This window comes from Mesoplodon densirostris, chromosome 12, assembly GCF_025265405.1.
Source record: "Mesoplodon densirostris isolate mMesDen1 chromosome 12, mMesDen1 primary haplotype, whole genome shotgun sequence".
Taxonomy (NCBI): domain Eukaryota; kingdom Metazoa; phylum Chordata; class Mammalia; order Artiodactyla; family Ziphiidae; genus Mesoplodon; species Mesoplodon densirostris.
In genome coordinates, this window is record NC_082672.1 from 46,253,327 (window position 1) to 46,269,011 (window position 15,685).

Sequence of the window (15,685 nt, forward strand, 5' to 3'; positions counted from 1 at the left end):
CTTAAGCCGTCATTAAAGCTTTTTACTTGCCTTAGCTTAAGAGGCTAGCAAACAAACTGTATTACTGTCTGTTAAAGCTGAAATGAGTAGAAGAGCAAATTGTTGTAGGTCTGCTTGGAACACTGTTGTTGAAGTTCTCTTGATTGTACTTTAAGGCTTGCAATATGTGTGTACAGTGCTTGATGGCTTACAAACCCCATCTATATCTATTATCACTCTTCATCCCCACGAAAACGCTGTGACTTAAGCCACGAGATGATATCTGACAAATTCAAAACTCATGTGATTCAGCCATGCCTGCATGTTTTTAGTAATTCCCCCCCTGGTAATTTAGTTCATGGACTATTGCTGTGTGACATGTTTCCCTTTGCCAGTAATCATGGAAATAATTAAATGTTGGGCAAGCTCTCTTCCTCAAAGTTATTTCAAGACATTTTATTAACAGAGGATATAATACACCGCATGTATCAAGCATTATGTCTGTAGACTGCTGTACACTGGTTATAGCCACTGAGCAGTCCTAGGCTAGATCAGTTGGTAAAAATGCTTATTCTATTTACCTGCATTCAAAGCCTGAAGATACGTGCTATGCCATTATTTAAGCCGCAGCTTCTCGGAGGTCATGAGACTTGATTGAAATATCTTTTCTAGGCCCTTTCCATAAAACTCCTACCTTTATATGAGTAAACAGTACATAGTGTTTTCCAGATTTGGCTCTAGTGTAACTAACCTGGTTTGGATACCACATATCTGCAGCACTCCTTTCCCACCTGTGTGTGCATAGTGAATTGTCTTGTTTGTCTGTGGCTTCTACTGGTGGGGGAAGAGCCTAGGATTCTGAGAGTCTGCTATTTGCACCAGGTTTGCCTTGGAAACGAGGCCACTCTTCCTTATTGCTGTGTGTCAGAGCAATCTAACAGGCTCTTGCTTCCCAGTAGTCCACCGCCCTCCATGATGGACCTTGAAATTGTGTTTCAGTGTCCTTGCAAGACTGTATCTGTCCTCGCAGCTTGTGGCTGTCCCCACGTCAACTCACCAAACCACATCTGCTCAGCTACGCTGTTGTCATCTATTCCTCTCACCTGTGGAGCTCCAGCCTAGCAATCTATGCTGGTAGGCTGGCTGCATACCAAGACATTATTGTTGATGATGATCCTGATTTGCCATTTCCTGTTAAACATTATTCACATGTACATGAGAAGAACCAGCTGGATTTCTCCAATCCATCCCTGTCTCAAAGCTGTGGGTTCGGTCCCGTACTACTTCCTGTCCTCTCTAAACCCCCATTTTGTAAATTCAGAAGCATGATGCTGTATTGGTGTTTTCCAGTCTCCAGAAAAGCATATTTATCTTCTTAATCTAATTTTATTCTTATGTTCATTCCTTGCAGCCTTAGGCAAGTTGCTGCTTACATAGTATCAGCTAGCAATTTTGTGTTGCAATTTCAAAACACAGATTGCCAGTGCCTTTTCTATACAGCTCTATATAGCTCTTCCATGCTGAAGAGTATCTAAAACCTAGATGCCACCTTGTGATTCACTGGTTGTATTGCTAGTAAAAACTAGAATTCTATAAAAACTAGAATTCTATCAGGCCACAATCAGTTCCCATGCAGTAGCACCATGTTTCCAAATTTCACTACTGAAAATAATATGTGACATTATTTTGATCACAGGTATACCTCTGCTGTCTTCTCTCAAAGTAACTTAGGATAGTGACGGAACGACATATAAGGTGCTCTTTCAAAGATTTAATTTAAAACGTCTCCATAAGTCGTCACTTTGTTTGTGGAGTTTCCCAGCATTTAAGTTCACTCCTCCTTTGGAAGCTCCTCATCGACCATGCCTGGTTCGGAGCATAGCTTCTTTCGCCTTCCATAAAAGGAACTTGTAACGAAAACAGAGCTGTTTGTCGATTAGCAACTGCTTAAGCAGTCGGCTGCTGCTACTAAACTTGGAGCATAGCCTGGGTCAACTTTTATAGTGACTATAGACCAAACTTTGAATTTTGTAAAGAAAATACTGTGCCCCAACATTTCAACTAACGTTTATAAATGTCTAAGCAATGTGGTAGACATTTTGATATTCACTGTCTTATTTAAGCCTGAAAACAGCCTATGACGCATATAATTTTCTCCATTGTATAAATCAAGACAATGAGCTTTGGAATGGCTTAGTAACTGTCCAGATATGTAGCTAGTAAGTGATATGGGAAGTGAATATCACTGTAGGTCCTGTGTGTTCTTCCATTCTCTCCACCACATTATGACTTCATTCCATATTAAACTTTTTGTACAAGGTCATCACTGGCAGAAGCTTTGACCCACAGAAACTGGTGGTCTTATAAAAAAATTATGTAATTAATTAACTCATTTTCTAGCTACATTTTTTAAATCATGTGAAGAGAACTTAACAAAACTTGCAGGGATGTTTGTTAAAATCTCCTTTCCTTTTCTATCCATGGTCCCTTTTACCCTCACTTTCTCTGAGTCCCCTTATTTAAAAGTCCTTCACAAAACACTGTGCCATCCCTGATCTTCTACAGCTTTTCTGTCTTTTATAAAAGGACACTACTCTCCTAATCTTACCCTTTCACTTTTCTACCGACAATTCCAGTTCTCTCTCATTCTCAACGTTCTCATTCAGCATCACAAAAGACCAAAGAACCCATGAGGCAGTAGGAGATCCCTCCCAGGAGCATGTTGAGGGCAAAGCAGGGGATGACTAGTGGACAAAGCCAGTACCATCTTCATCAAGCAGAGGGATAAGACAAAGCTGGGAGTACGCATATATTAACAGCTTTTCCCCAACAACAACAAAAAACCTAAGGACCTTCATAAGAAGGACCGTTTTAACAAATCCAACACTTGCTTGGAAAAATAAGAATCATGCTTTGCTACTCCATTCCTTTTAAGTTTTAGCATCCCTGCTGATGCTTGCCTTAAAACTCCCCGTGATAATCAATGAGTTATACTTCTAGGATGAATTTGTCCAGCTCCTGCTAGAATATCTGCCCTAGTTCCCATACATGTCATCATAGCAAAAATTATTTTATCTAAGAGGTTAGAGAGAGGAGTATTTTCAAGTGTGACTGTAAGGTCCCCAGTGTGAATTCTCACATTTAAGATGAAAGCTCAGTTCTGAAGACTACACTTCTATATCAGTTAGGTATCTCAAAGTAGGCTGGATAACAAACAAGTGCAAAATCTCAGCAGTGTGCAATAGTAAGCATGTATCTAGCTCATGGTTTGTGGGTCATTTGGGATTGGCTGATCTAGGCTGCAGTGGGTTGATATTTGATGATCTCAGCTGTTTACTCATGTGACTGGGGATCAGGCTGGGCTCCACTGGGGCAGCTTAGTTCTGCATGTCTCCCATCCTCCTCCTGCCTGCCCAAGTTCTCATGGCAGTAGCAGAAGTGCTGGTGAGAAAACTCAATAGTGAAAGCATTGTTCAGGCTTTTGAACAAATTGTGCTCTCGAATGTTTTATGGACCAAAAAGTCCTATGAACAAACCCAAAGAAAAGAAGTTAGGGAAAGGGATTATCCCTTTTTATCAGGACAGCCTACAAAGGCACATGGCAATGGGCATGGATGCTGGAAGAGGTAAAGGGTTGGGAACATTGATAAAGTCTACTATAGTCGTTGACTTATTATTCTTGAGTATCATCCTATTAAAAGTTAGGTATGGTTCCTTCTGGTAGTGTCAGCTCTAGATGCAAGCACCTCTCACTCATTCATCCATTCATTCACTTGTTCATTTAACACATAATGTTGACTTCTTTAGACAAGTGCTGCTTACTAGAAATATGTTGTGAGTCATATACGGACTTTAAAATTTTCTGGTAGCCACTTTTTAAAAAAGTAATAATAAAGAGATAGGACTAAGTGTAATAATGTATTTTATTTAGTGAAATTATCCAAAATATTATCATTTTGACATGAAATCAGTATTAAAGTTATTAATGAGATATTTTATGTTCTTATTTTGGGGGCACTAACTCTTCAAAATCCAGCATGTAGTTTTTTCTTGCAGCCCATTTCAGTTTGAACTAGTTACATTTCAAGTGCTAAAAAGCCACAAGTGACTACTAGCTACCATATTAGACAGTGAAGTTACAGACTATGTATTGAACTTGGTGCTGAGGATACAAGACACCTGCCCCATAGATCTTACAATCTCAAGAGAAAGGAGATTTAATTTAAATAGTGTAGTCATTATATATCTTTTTTGAGAAACTCATATTTTAATTTACATTTCTCAGATCTTGTCATGCCCTGTGCACCAACTCCTCTCCTTATGGTACTAGTTCTCTATAATACAACCCCATGCAACCTCTCTAGCCTAGTTTGGTTGGAGACATTTCAACATGTCTTTTCAAATCTCTTATGGAGCGCCATCGCTGTACTCCAAAGTCTGGCAACAAAGATGTGTTTGTTTGGTTTTTTTTCAAAATCAATATAGTAAAGGGATATTACCTGAGATCTTATTACCAGGTGGATACATTTCCACATTATAACTTCACCTGATAAGAGCCCAGGATCCTTCATTATAGAAAAGTTGAATGGAAAAGTTTACTTTCTCAGTGCTTATCTGCTCTTTAAAAAATTTAAAAAGAAAAAAAAAAAACTGGGTGGTTGTAGAGAGAATGCATAATAATAGATAAAGGGGAGAATATTGCTTCAGAAGTAGTACAAGGAGTAACAGAGGCAGAGAATGGAGTAACTGAGAAAAAAAAGGGAAACATTAATAGTGTTTATCTGTTTTTGACCTGATTAAGCTTGTAAGTGCCTAAAAGAAAGTTCTGATTTCTCTGCACTAAACTGTCCAAGCAAGATTTATCAAAAAGGGTAGTTTTTAGAAAACAATTATTGTCTATTGAAATTGCAGATAAAGCATCTTGAAAATAATAGGGAGATAGGATATTTTCTTTGTAGTCTAAAAATTAAAAACCCTGATGTTTCTTTAAATATATCAGCATAGCTTAAAGAACTGAAAAAGGTTTCTTTTAAATGCCATGAATCACCCCGTGATTTCTTTTCTTTTGTAATCCTGTTCTGCTTATTGTGTGCCTTTCCAGTGGTGATTCAGTGCCTTTTCAGTGCTTTGGTTGTGTAACCCATTGATATCAAAACCACTTTGGGCAAATGCCCTCATGCTTCCTTGTTCCTCTGGCAACATGGCAGGTCCCAGTGCTGACACCTGGGCTCATGCTCTTAGGAAACCCAGAGCACCTTTGACTTTCATAGCTTGCGTGATCAGTACTCGTCTCCAGATAGCAAACAGTTTAGGTAGTTTGGTACAGAGAACAGCGTAGTAGATTGTAAGCTCCGAGATGCTGTTTTTACAAGATACTACTGAAAACTGAGTTATGGCTCTGTGTTTTCATACTAGACACTTTAGAAGATGACTATAATTACATAGAGAAGAGAGTCCAGATTACATGGTGGGCTTTTTTACACATTAAATTACAAAGATATATTTGTGCATCTTCTCCAGTTTTTCATGAAGGATTTAAATCAGAGCAGGAACATTGGTCTTGTGTTTAGTGACAAAGGATCATCTCAGTCGTTTCAAATACTATTTTTCAGCACCAGTGGACATCCACCAGGTATCTCCTCTCCGCTTCCCCTCCTCCAACATACATACACACATTTTTCATTCTTGCTTCTGACATTGAAATATTTTGAGTCATTTCCTTTTATTAAGATATTTTTAGATGGGATTAAAAATAAATTGAAATGAGTCAAGCAATAACTTGAGAACTGACTTAAAACAGTGTAAGCTGAAGTCAATGAGTATGCTGTGTACTTGCAAATTATCTAAGAATCTTTATATCCCCATGGCTTAAAACAAAGAAGACATACCATAAATATTTATTGGATGAACAAATGAATAAATGTTATCTTATTAAAGAAAGTTTAGTGACTATGGGTTTACCTTTTTCTGGAAATTAAGCCCTTTCAAACAGAAAGAAGGATCTAAGATTTGAGGAGCCTTTCAGATATAACCATTAGCACTCTGTCCCTGTGGCCATGTCTCAAAGACTAGGAGTTCCAGGAACTGCAGAAAGAGAGGCCAGGCCTAAATATAGGTGGCAAAATAGGGCCACAGTTCTTAACTCCTACCATCAAACCATGACTTCAGCCTCTTCACTGTGGCCTGAACAGAGAAGTATAAGAGTGGAGATGGAGGTCTAACCTTAATATGCTTATTACGTATGCTATATTCCTCTCTCCCAAGGAAACCCCATTCCAGTTTTAAGGTTAAGGTCAGAGATACTCTGGATCTTCCTTTAGCAAAGCAAAACCCATTACCATTTTCTTTGGAAAGATCTTTTCCAGTCATCAGATCTATCCAGTCATAAGGTCTATATTTAGGACATGGGAGAATTTCACTCATTCAATAAATAAGCATCAAGCATCTTCATTGAAATAGATTTGTCTCCTTTAATTAGACCAACTCTCAACATTTCTATAGTGTTCCCACTATCAGGATTATCTTTTTTATAGTTGTTAAGATATGTTGAAAGTAGAGGAATTGTTAAAAGCTTATAACTCTAAAATTCTATATGTAAATGAGCATGTAGCAAAGCTTTTATTAAATGTTGATGAGCAGGTACACTGTTCCTCTTAGAAAGCTTATATTCTGACAGCACTTATATTTTGTTTCTCTGCTTCTCTTCCTTCTACTTACCCTCCCTGTGAATTAATACTTTATCTGATTAGTATGAAGGGTATCACAGTTTTCATTTGTTAGTTGAAAATCTAGACCTCACTAAGTGTAGAAAACTACCATCAGACTAGAAATGGGAGTCCAGTTTAATGAACAAACTTTGACTCTGTGTGTGTGTGTGTGTGAGAGAGAGAGAGAGAGAGAGAGAGAGAGAGAGAGAGAGAGAGGGAGGGAGGGAGGGACTTTTCCCAGGAATCACAGACTCAGGCAGTCAAAGTGTTTAGAGGACATATAGTCAATGATTCTCAGTTCAGGTTGCATATTACAGTCATCTGGGGAACTTCTGAGGCTCCATCTTTCCCAGACCAACTGAACTATCATCTTTGAGGACAGGGCCTGGGGATGGGTATTTTTTTAAACCTCAGAGTGTTCTAAAGTGCAGCAGGTTTTAAAACCCCTGGTTTAGTCCAATTCTTTTCATAAGGATAGGCAAAATAAAAACCCATCAGGAAGAAATGAAGTATTTCAGGCCTTGTAGAGCCTGGATTAGAAACCACATTACCTAGCCCCAGTCCAGATCAATTTCCATAACAGTGTGGTACTAATATCTTTTGTTAGTTTTGACTCATTTGAACTTTCCCTTGATAAAATTGTTATAGGAGAGGGGCGGGCACACAGCTGTTAGCAAGCAACCGGGGCCCCTCGCCTAAGCAAGTGACCATTAGGGAGCAACTGTTAGCAAGCAACAGTTAGCAGTCCCACTCAGCCATTGATTGGCATCCCAAGGGGGCCCCCTCCCCTCCCTCCCCTCCCTCCCCTTCCTCTGTTTAAAAGGAGCCCGAATTCAGCCGGAGGGAAGATGGTTTTTGAGACACTGGTGTGCCATCTTGGTCTGCTGGCTTTCTGATTAAAGTCGATGCTTCTTGCCCCAACACCTCATCTCCCAGTTTAGGCCTGTTGTGCAGCGAGCAGAGCGAGCTCGGGCTCAGTAACAAAATTAGCAGAAGGAATGATGCTTCTTAAAACTTTCTGTCAAATAGACTTGAGGAAAAACCCCACCATGCTGGGTTAACACACGCATTTCCTACGTTTCTCGGCAGCGTTGGCCTCCTTGCCTTCTACCAAAAAGAAGTTAGTCTTTGACTGTAGTGAAGAGTTTTTGAACCATATTTATAACTTTCATTTTATATAAATCCACAAGATATCTTTAATCATTTTAGCATATGTAGACCCATTTTTAAAATCATCATATAAATTTCGTGTAACTCACTTCCTGAGAAAACAGCACCGATAACACTGCCCAGTTTGCAGTGTTGAAGATATGGTTAAACATTTTCCTGTTTTTTTGGCATCTATCTTTTCTGTGTGTGTATATTTGTTGAACCCATCAAAGTCTAAAATATTTCAATTCAGCGTAAACTTGCAGTACCAATTGTTGTATGGCATGTATTTTATCTTGTGCCGAGGTGGGAAAGCATATCTAAATGCATCATGCCTATGCTCAAAAGTAATGCAAATCTCCTGTCTTGCCAGTGCCAGAAATAAATGAAAACGATAATAAAGGCTAGAAACGTTTTTCTCTTTTGCACTGACGCAAAATTTTGTATGGAGTGATCATCATCATGCATTAAACATCCACTGTAAGCCAGACATTCTAGATGGGCAGAAGAATATTGAAGGCATAGTTTCTACTCTCAACTCGTATTAAACAAAAGCAAATAAATACAGTTTAAAGTCATTGAGAGTAAAGAATAAACATTGAAATTTTTAGAACTTCTAAATATATTCTGTGATTTTAGAGTAGATCTATATACATTCACACAGTTTTTTCAACCTATTACAAGTCTCCACTAAAGACAGTTAGATAGTTGAACTGTGTGTCTATGTCTACAAGTGGGTGTTACCTTATGTGAATTGTGTATGATTTGTACTAATTTTCTCCACAGTGCAGAGAATAGAGAAATTCATGAATAGCAGGTGTTTTACTGATTGTTTTTATGAAAATGCTGCAGAAATGCCAATGTCAGAATCACAGAGTAAAGAAGGTCAGTGTATAAGAAGGAGCAGACCAGATGGACGTCCTTAATGAAAGCCATACTGCTTTGATGGAACTTAACACTGCTCAGAGTATGAGTCTCCACATTACCAGCCTGAGAATTTGATTTAAGGAGGCAGTCTCATTCTGGTCAGACTCACAAGGAACTTAAGTACCTGAACTAGGTGGTCAGCTCATGAATGAGGAACCACTCCACTACTGTGTCCAGAATGTTGGTGTCCTTTGTGTCCAGTGCCTCCTTCTGACCTAGCAGTCCCTGGGGGAGCTGACCAGTAAACGTGGGTGGTTGTGAGGGATGTGCCATTCAGACCGTAGGGAAGTGTGAGGACCATTCTGAAGATGTGACTTCTGTTTGCAGGAGGATGCAAGCTCTTGATCCACCCTGGCAACTTCTGATTTCTGGATTTTCTCTTCTTCATTCTCAAAGCTAATAGTGGTCAATCCATGTTCCACAGAATGCTAGGATTCTGTGTAAGGATTATTTTGTGGGAGATGGATCCTCTCACAGAGAAAAAACAAAACTTAAACTACTGCCCTCTCTAGCCATTCCCTTCCTGTTATGATACAATTTTAGCTTCTCTAGTCACTTTCCAGTCCTGTCTCCTGGCAATGCAATTATTTCCAGATCTCCTTAATGGACTATAGGGAGTTCCCAAACTCTCAGTGTTTCTTTTCTTGAGATAATCACAGAAGGTCAATCATCTAGGAATAATCATGGATGTCTTATGTGTAGCTTTTACTTATTTAATTCTCATCATATGATATTATTTCTCATTTCCTTAGGAAGTTTTCAAAATTATAAGAGAGAATTTTACTTTTTACTAGTAGGAGCTGTTATATGGTACTCTAAATCTTTGAGCCAGAGGTAGATCAATAAAACTTTTTACATTTCAGTGCAATATTGAGAAAAACCTACAAAAAATATACACAAATAGGCAAGCTTATATTCTTTTTGTAGCACTCATGAACATCTGTACTCCATGTGTTTTTTAAAACTTCACTACTTGCATTATAGAATGGCTATGACATCCATTGGCAATCTCATACTCTTAAAGGAATCAGTTTTTAAAGAAATACAAAAGGGATGAATTGGGAGATTGGGATTGACATATATACACTAATATGTATAAAATAAATAGCTAATAAGAACCTGCTGTATAAAAAAAATAATAAAATTCAAAAAAAAAAAAAAAGAAAAGCAGGGCTTCCCTGGTGGTTCTGTGGTTGAGAGTCCGCCTGCCGATGCAGGGGGACACGGGTTCGTGTCCCGGTCCGGGAAGATCCCACATGCCGCGGAGCAGCTGGGCCCGTGAGCCATGGCCGCTGAGCCTGTGCGTCCGGAGCCTGTGCTCCACAACGGGAGAGGCCACAACAGTGAGAGGCCCACGTACTGCAAAAAAAAAAGAAAGAAAGAAAGAAAAGCAAAAGGTTTGTACTATAATTATAGAACACATGTCAATTTTCATGCGAAAGGACTAACGCGATCTTGCCAATAGCTATAGAAATTAACAAAACAAAAGTTTAGCCAGTGAAATACCATATACTTGAAAATAATTTTTCCCATTATACAGAAAAGAAGCATGTAAAAAAAGAGGCAGAGCATAAGGTCCTTCCTTCATGCAGTTAAGCTTATTTTTTATTTACATAAAGAGAAGCAAAATAAACAGGGCCACTTCAGCCTATCCCTTGGAGTTTAAGTTACAGGAGAAAAGAAATCATGACTATATACTGGTGGAATTTTGCTTGAAAAGCAGTTGAATATTAAATTACAAATCACTAGTTTCTTAAAATATCTTTTAATATCTGGGTAAAAATTATAAAATAGCCTGCTGTCTGATTTTTAAGACAACTATTTGTAGTCATTCTTAAAATGCGTTTTGTGCAAGAAGGTTTCTTTTTCAATTTTTTTTCTTTCCTTCCTTTTTTTAAAATTTTACAAACTCCCTAACAGATTCAATACCCTGAGAAAACTAGAAGATATTTAAAACTAAACAACAAGTCTATAGAACCCCAAAGGCGATTACCTCGTATATAAGTATGCCTTAGGCAAACTTCAACTAGTTTTTAAGAAACAGATGTTTAAGCCTGCTCAAGAATTTTATTCAGGCACAAAATTTGCATTATCTACTCTTAAATTTCATGGCCTCTCCTCTTCTGGTTCCCCTCAATTCTATCTACCATTTTTCAACTTAAAAAAGCATTTTCTGGCCACAATTAACAGTCAGAAGCCTTTGAGAAACATGTATCCCTGTGTCCTGTTTAATAACACTTACAGCCCCACTGCTTCATTGCCTTTAACCTCCAGTGCATGTTCTTATTTTAGGTTACCCTAAGAAATATCTTATTTAAGGTAATATCAGTACATAGCATAGGCTAAAATTTCATTCCTACCTTGGAATCCCTGCAGTTCTTTTTGCCCCTTTCAGGTAAATATCCAATAACTAGGAACTAATTTGTACTTGGGATAACTATTTTCCAAAATAACTTGTCTCAGCTCCAAAAGACTTTAGCTGTTAATTATTGAAACTATTGGGACTTCCCTGGTGGTCCAGTGGTTAAGAATCCATCTTGCAATGCAGGGGATGCCGGTTCGATCCCTGGTCAGGGTGCTGGGATTCCACATGCCGCAGGGCAACTAAGCCCACATGCCAGAACTACTGAGCCCATGCACCACAACTAGAGAGCCCTCACACCACAACTAATGGGCCTACGCACCACAACTAGAGAGAAGCCTGCACACTGCAACAAAGAGCCCACGCACCGCAACAAAAGATCCCACATGCCACAACTAAGACCCAATGCAGCCAATAAATAAATAACTATTTAAAAAATTTTTGAAATTATTGAGTTTTTGCTTATATTTTTCAAAGACAAAAGATTTTTAAAGAGAAATATAAAATATTTGAAAGTATGACAGTGAAAATAGCAAACATTATGTTTGAGTGTTTATTCACATAACTCAAGGCTTATCTGAAGGTTCTCCATGTCATGCAGAAAAACAGCTCCTTTATAATTAATCTGTGCAGATTCTGTAGAATTGGGATCCAGAAACAAGTTACCTATGTTTTACTTCCATTTTTGACAGACTAATAATATATTTCCCCTTGTTCACTTTAATCTTATCCTTTTAAGAAAGAATCAGAGTAGAAGAAATATCAGTATCAATACAGTTGAATGCCTTCTGAACCCCTACTACTTACATAGCATTCTGCTATATAGTACAAAGAAATAGGACATTTCTTTGCCTTCAGCATACTAATAAGTAATTCAAAAAATAAAATACACAGGAAAAAATAATAATACAAGGTGGTTCATGGTTCAAGAGTTACTGCAAGGAAATTGTTCATTCATTGAACAAATATTTATTGAGTGCCTACTGTGTGCTAAGCACTCTGCTGAATGCAGGGTATTTTAAAAATGAGGATAATTATAAACAGAAATAGTCACTTCTCTCTAGGGATATGAGGATGAAGAGGTAGGGACTGGGTGATGTAATTCCTTGTTCTTTACCCTGAGAACAATGAGAAGGCATTGAAGGCTTTTAAACAAGGGGTTGACATGATCAGTTGTGTGTTTTTAAAAGATCTAAATACCATGAGGAGAATTTAGTGGAGAGAAACAAAATGTGAGATGAGAGACAGAAAAAAGCCATGCAGTATTCCAGGCAACAGACAAGGTTTTAGAGGTAGTGGTGGTGGTAGTGGTGGTGATAGTGGAGGAGAAAAGGAAAGAGGAAGATAGAGAAAGAAAGGTGACAAAGTAGATAGATTTTAAAATTATTTCAGCAGTAAAATCAAAAGCATTTGATAATCAGGTACTGGGGCTAAGGGGGAAACGAAGGATTAAATCTACTCTGATTCCTTTTTTTTAAAGGTTGAAGACCTTGCTTTTTGGCTTGTTTAACTGATGGCTGATGGTGCTGTTTACAAAAATAGGCAACACTGGAGGAAAGGTGTATTTGAGAGGAAGGTTTTTATGAATCCAGTTATGGAAAAATTCAGTTTGAGGGACCTTCAAGACATTCAAGTTTAGATGTCAACTATTCAGTTAGAAATAAAAGTCTGGCTATAGAAGAAAATGTTAAGCTAAAGATAAGATTTGAGAGTCATCAAATGATAGCATCATATACTTTGATAGGCTCTCTTATCAATATATACAGTGGAAAATAAAGTGGTTTAGATTAGGGTTCTCTCACTATGAATTAGAAGACGCTGGAAACATTTCATGGGGAAGAGGACTGGATCATGAAAAGAGGTAGAATATAGATAACAAGAGAGAGAAGTAGAAATGAATGAAATGACAGGAACACAATAAAAATATAAATAAATAGACTATAAAGATTTTGGCTGCAAGTAACAGAGATACCAACCCAAACTGGCTTAATACAAAAAAAAAGGAATCTATAAATTCACACATAACTGAGACGTTCAGGGTATTCTACCTGCAAGCAAAGCTGTGTCCTAGGGTGAAACACCAAGCTCAGAACTCGGATCCTTTTTTTCTGTATTTCAGCTATTTCCTTGGTGTTGACTTAAGTTCTAGCAAGTTCTCCTCTGATGATCCCAAGGTGTTTGCTAGTAGTTCCAGATGCTACATGTTCATATGCTTATGTCCAGCAAGAAAAACAAAGTTCATTTATTTACTTATTTATTTACACAATAGGGCAATGAAAACCCCAGAATGGAGATCATTGACCTATTAAGGTTGTGTGCTCATCACTAATATTGTAGGTAGAAATTGAGGTACATGGATTATTTTAACCTAGTCAGGGTGTACCTCTGGGGTGGAGACAAATCCTCTCACTAAACTACCTAGAGTATTGGGGAAGGGAGATAGGAAATCTAGAAGGTGTTATGTTATAAGGAGTCTTAAATGCCAAGTTAAAGACCTTGTTCTTAATCTTATAGACCAAAAGTTCTTGTGTTTTGAACAGAAGAGGCATCCAGTGAAATTATTTCAAAAAATTAAGTCTTGAGGCAACGATAGTACATATGGCAATGTTTAAGAAAAACAGAAAAAGAAATCTGTTAAAGAGTCTATAGCAATAGTTTAGGATAGAGAAAGTGAAAACCCAGACTGTGACTGAGTAAGAAATGTTGATGAAAGGAAGCCAGTAATGAAGTAATGGATGTGAACAATATTTCAGACAAAGAATCCACGGGACTTAGCAAGATAATAATGGTGGAACTTCAAACTCTTCCACTGAGATTTCGACTGATGTGGTAGCTTTGGCACTGAGGCAAAAATGAAATCCTTTCTTTTACTATAGTACTTGACCCTCTTATTCCAGACTTAGCTCTGAGCTAGGCTTTTCATTTCATTTTGTTCTAGTTAGTTACCACCACCTTGTGACCCATTATTCCCCACATGCACAACTTTCCTAGGAGTCAAAAGAAGGCAAGTTCCAACCTCTGTCAGAATGAAAGCTGTCCTTGACTCCATAGAATGAGAACTTGCAGGTTACTTTGCAATTTATAAAGATAGATATCACTACAATCATAGCAGTGGCACTTACTGTTTAACTAATGTTTTTTGAGCATTTCGTCAACCTACAATGATTCTGTTAGCAAGCAACAGAAAACCCAATGGTTTAAACAAGTACAGTTCCAAAGGAATCAGTTAGTAGTGTTGGTTCAGCTGCACATCGGTAACAGGGCCGATATCTTTGAGTTTCTCTGGACTTTTGTTGTGTTTTACATCATGGTGACAAGGTGACTGCTCTACCTCCAAGTATCACGGCCTCATTCAAGGCAAGCAATTGTGTGGTAAAGAGAAGAGGAGAAGGAATCTTTCTACTTATCAATAAAACAAATTTCTGCCTGGATTTCTAACCCAGTGTACTTCTTATAGTTCATGGGCCAGAATGGTATCGCATGACCACTCTTAGCAATAAGGGAGACCAGGAGAGTGAACATTTGATTTTCTGTTCTCTATTTGTGTGAGTCATAGCAAGCAAGAAGAAAGTTAGAAATGGTTTTTGGGTGGCCAAACAGTAAGCTCTTCCATGAAAACCTATCGTTCTACAGTGTGCTCTGTGCTTACATATGTATTACTCTCTTATTTTGTATTTGACTTTGTATTTATCTGTACATGATGCTTCCTCTACCCTTTGGGAGAATATTTGCATGATTGATTACCAATTTTTTTTTTTTTTTTTTTCTTTTTGCGGTATGCGGGCCTCTCACTGTTGTGGCCCCTCCCGTTGCGGAGCACAGGCTCCGGATGCGCAGGCCCAGCGGCCATGGCTCACGGGCCCAGCCGCTCCGCGGCATATGGGATCCTCCCAGACCGGGGCACGAACCCGTATCCCCTGCATCGGCAGGCGGACTCTCAACCACTGCGCCACCAGGGAGGCCCCTGATTACCAATTTTTAAAATGGATGTTTTATTCTCTTTTTCCATTAGCTACTACTAACACCTGCTTAACTCATGCAGCAAAGAAGCTAGAATTTTTGTTTCCCTGAGTAGGCAACACATATTGACTACAAAGGATATAATTTTTATTTATGTCTAATTATCTTGGCAATCATTACCCATGTTAAAGAAAACATAGCAAAAGTACCAGATGATTCCATTGGGATTTAGTAAAAGTATCACATTTCATCTTTTATGAGATGTGATAGAGTCTCACATAAGGATGTATTTCCAAAAGACCTCATCAGCCTTGACTTAGGAAGAAATTCAGCACCAAAATGTAGCACCTGCATATCAAAAATAAAATTAGTAATTATACCACTTGATGCAATGTTTAGAAAAATAGTCAATTAAACCAATATGAATTCTACCAGAATCCTCTGCAGGCAACAGCATCATGCAGTTCTGACTTCACAGTGATATGAAATTTCAAATAACAACGGTGCTAAATCAGGGAGCAGCGAACCCAGGCCAAGTTTAAATTTAGTAACAGTGCTAGTTTACTGAAAATAACCTTCTCCATTCTCTGTGAATTTCAGG

The 15,685-nt window shown here is 38.2% G+C and overlaps 1 protein-coding gene across 8 annotated transcripts in view; it reads left to right on the forward strand.

The window, feature by feature from the left end:
* Positions 1–15,685, forward strand: part of HS3ST5 (heparan sulfate-glucosamine 3-sulfotransferase 5) — a 282,552-nt gene that overhangs the window by 92,963 nt on the left and 173,904 nt on the right. The gene's annotated exons all lie outside the window — the stretch shown is intronic.